Source organism: Helianthus annuus, chromosome 13 (genome assembly GCF_002127325.2).
Source record: "Helianthus annuus cultivar XRQ/B chromosome 13, HanXRQr2.0-SUNRISE, whole genome shotgun sequence".
NCBI lineage: Eukaryota > Viridiplantae > Streptophyta > Magnoliopsida > Asterales > Asteraceae > Helianthus > Helianthus annuus.
In genome coordinates this window covers 168,830,672-168,835,105 of record NC_035445.2, presented here as the reverse complement: position 1 = coordinate 168,835,105, position 4,434 = coordinate 168,830,672, and positions in this window count along the sequence as shown.

Genomic DNA, 4,434 nt, shown 5'->3' with positions numbered 1-4,434 from the left:
GTTATCAAAGTAACTATCCGTAAGAAACATCTATTTCGGATTACACAAACATCACCTAAGTCCTAGTCATAACCAGCACCCATATATTCGTAACCATGCCGATTGTTGCCAACAATAGAATCATAATATTATTTTATCAAAAATCATACTCATCAACAGTATATCTTCGGCCGAGGATGTCACGTATTAATTTATGATACCGGTCACATGCATACAATATGATAATCATATTAAACAGATTACTTTGAATAAGATCAGTTAATTAATATTGTCTTAAAGCACATGCATAACATTTACAAGTTGTACTCATATAAACAATCATATATCACTGACAATTCACATGCAAATTATGAAGACCATTACCGACAACATTTAATTAATCCCTTGACTAAATTGGCTGCACTTTCAAGATATCTCACATGTATTTATGGGATTTTATCACAATGGAAATTCACATATTCGGCACATATCATTCGTTTACATCATACATGAATAATTATCTCACAAGTTATAAAAGTCAACAAGTAAGAACACTAACCAGAAACCTGAATGATCAAAATACTATCTCGAAAGGGGGGGTGGGTTCTGCCGTCACAATATGTTGAGAGGGTAGGGTTTTTGTTGCAACTTGGTATTGACGATAATATGATTAATTGCAAAGAGGTTACGCAACCTCAATTATTTTACCAAAACAATAACAAATTGGGCGGTCAGAGGTGTTTTGGGCTACGATAACTGGGTGGGCCGAGATCTAAATTATTACAAGAGGAAGGATTGTGCGAAGTGTGCAATGGGCTTGGGCGATCCATGCTGTGGGCCGATACATTGTCGGGTTTTAAAATGTGAAGATGCGGCCCAGAGATGTGCGGCCAAAAGCCAAAACATTAACTAATACGTTATCGTTCGAATAAGTTTATCGCAGTTATACAAACAGAACGTTTTAAACATATAGAGTAGATAACGAGAAGTAAGGAAGTAAAGGTCGCAAATAGAACGTCACCGACCTTGAAAGTTCGGGTTGTCACATTCATCCCCAACTGAAAGAAATTTCGTCCCGAAATTTGACAAGTAAGCACAGAGAATGAAGCGGTTGGAAACTCTTAATTAAACTATCATGTAATACTACAAAAATAATAATCACAATAATAATCAAGCATTACACGCAATCACTAAGCATCCAGATAACTGCACAGACACCACGTAAACCAAATTGTAAAAAAACAAGATGCGTGGTCAGTTGGGTGCCACATCATCCCAACTTGAAAGGAATTTCGTCCCGAAATTTACCGCAGTACCAGATTTAGATTGATCATTAGGAAGAGTTAAGGATACTTAAGCTTCATTTGATCTTTCACGTTCCCACGAGAACTTCGATCCACGTCTTGAGTTCAACGAACACTAACAATCGGGATAGGACTATGTTTACGCACTTGACTCCCTGGTCCATGTGTTCGATAAATTCCTCCAGTAAAGGTATCGCACGTGTTTCACCAGACAAACACTTCCTCAACTGCGAGACATGAAAGACATCGTGAACATTACCCACTTAGCAGGTAACTCGAGTTTGTAAGCCACCTTACCGATCAGCTCCCGGATTTGAATGGCACAGCGTAAAGTGAATTAAGCTTGCCGCGTTTCCCAAAACGCACCACACCCTTCCAGGGTGAGACTTTCAACATGACACGGTCATTAACTTCGAATTCCAAAGGTTTTCTATGCTTGACAGTGTAAGCTTTTCTAACGATCATGGCGCAACCGCCATACGGTTTCTGATCTGAACAATCTTTCCCGAAGTTTCTTAGTACAAGCTCAGGACCTGTAATCTGGCTGTCACCCACCTCAGTCCAACAAAGAGGAGAACGGTATTTCCGACCGTACAATGCTTCAAACGGAGCTGCCTGAATGCTAGTTGTAGTAACTGTTGTTGTACTAAAACTCGATCAACGGCAGGTGTTTCTCCCATCCTTTCCCCGAAATCAATCACACATGCACGCAGCATGTCTTCAAGTGCCAGGAGAGTTCGTTTTCTCTGATCGATTGCCCCACCGACGATAAGCAATGCTCTGGTCCTGACGTGAGCCAAGGGTGTTGTGTATTTGCCTGACATAAAACCATGCATCGATCAAATTCAGAGGTAACAGGAGTTGGGCACCTCGTGCCTAAAAGCCGCCTCTCTCAGAGCAACATTCACAACTGTGAAGACTCGTCAGTTTTCTTAATTGCAAGAAAGTGTGCTGGTAACGTGTGCCCCCTCAACGATCATCCAGGTGATAATGTTTCCGCTTCGAGTTTAAGTTAGACCAGTGATAAAATTCTATGGTAGTCAGTTCCCATATATGCGTTCTGGTTGCTAATATTCCACCATTGACTTTCCCACAAGTCAAACATCGTTCTCATGCGCCGCTATGTGGGCCTTCAGGCCCGGTCACTCGTACATGGTCATCAGGTTTTAATACATCCTATCAAAACTCAAATGAATATGATATCGAGAACCCGTGCGCTCCGCCTGCACCTGTTCCCTAAGGTTGCTGTATAGTGAGGTCCATATTCATTCCATGAAGTAGCAAATATCGTCTCCGACCTGCCAAAGGTTGCTTCCCATGCCCCGCATGGGTCAATCTTGGGAACTCTCTTCCTTCAGTTCTTCAGTTTGAACAAGGCGAGTCTGATCAGGTATGTTAGGGTCCGATAGCAAGCTGCCAAAGCTCGTTCATTTCCAGGTTTCACAGTCGTATCCATTCAAAAGTTCCATCCAGCGGTGCCATCACATGTTTCGCTCACACGGGAGGCCCTTGTGATCGGTTCTAGGTAGTGCATTTGGTACCGTCCAATTAATGCCTCTAACTTAAATCCAAAGACCAGGGCTTCCACCGCAGGTCGTGACTCCCGCAGTTCTTCCTGTAAGTCCATTACGTAAGTCATCACTTTCTCGTGTTGCGTCGGCGGTAAACATTATAGAGTTGGGATTCGGAAGCTGAAAAGGACGTCCTCCTGTTTTGTCCTTCCCGAACACAGCACCCTACTGTGCTAAGGAGATTTAAGCTGCGCGATCTTCGAAAATCTTGTGATGAATCTGTGGTAGTATCTAGCGAAAACCAAGAAATTGCTGTATCCTCGCAACAATCCTTGATGTCAATCAGTTTCTACCCGAAACGGGTCTTAGCAGGGTCCACGTGTATTCCCACTCCCACTGATTATATAACCGAAGGTACCTCTTCGAATTCAGGAGTTACATTTATCAAGACTTCGCGCGGTGTGGCTCCTCCCTCGGGAGCTCTCAAATAAGATACAAACGTAAGTCATCTGTAACAGCCCAACGTAACCGCACCATGATCTTCCTTTCTCTTGGGAAATAATTCAACATGCCCACAATAAACATTGCCGAATTCATGTGATCCATATAACCGATGGTGTGTTGATTAAGCTCCATGTTCATGGTGCGCCAAGTCGCAATGGCCGTATTGCGTTCGATATGTCGTTCTAAAGAGCATTCTCCCCTTGGACTTTCACCTGAGGATACCTTGTTCGCTAGACAATCCTAGAATGGAAAGCTTTGTCCTTCACAACCGGTCGATGGTTGTCAATACGTGGTCGAGGCAAACAGTTCATGCCTGCTACTTTGTTGTGTCCTCGATAGTCAGTATGCATACGAAACGGCTTATCTTCATGGATACAAATGGGGCTCCTCAAAGCGAAAACTAGGTTTGATAGAACTCCTGTCCAATAGTTCCTGAAGTTGAGTAGGCAGCTCTTGCGACACTCCTGGTGCAAGAAGGTAAAAGTGCGTGCAGTCAGGGCCGCCTCCGGCGCGAGATCAGACTGAGATTTCGCCTAACAGTTGTGGAAGTAAACCCGAAAGTTCCTTGGGTAGCACATCGAAAGGAATCACGAATGATTGGTGGATCCTCGATCCTCTGTTCCTTAGCCCTAACATCAATAATGGTTGCTAGTATAGCAGAGTAATCCCTCCGTAAACACTTCTGGCCTTCACAGTTGAAATGGCGCTAACCTTTGTACCACTCTGTTGCTTTAGAACAAATAACGATTCTCCACGCAAAATTTTCTCCTCACAAGGTATGTCTGCGCGATTTCTGAATAACCAAACCGCACTAACTACTGGATTGTAACCATCAGGGGTAGTAGAAGGAAGGTCGATGTCGAACACCTGTCCCCCAAGGCCGAGTTTGCATCCTAGCGAACATATAAGGCTTCAATTGACTTGCATCAGCCGACTCCACAACAGGTTCGGTTTTAAGAAGCATCAGGGTTAAACAGAACAGAGACGAAGCGAATAGCTACCCATCTAAGCTATCGTGTTGCTATTACGCCTTTTATATTCTATGCCATGCTAAATGTCCTTCCACGAGCTTCATTTCCAATGTTGTTTTTGTCACGATATTTTCCAGTACTGCCGTCGTTCTCTTCGTTGTCGTC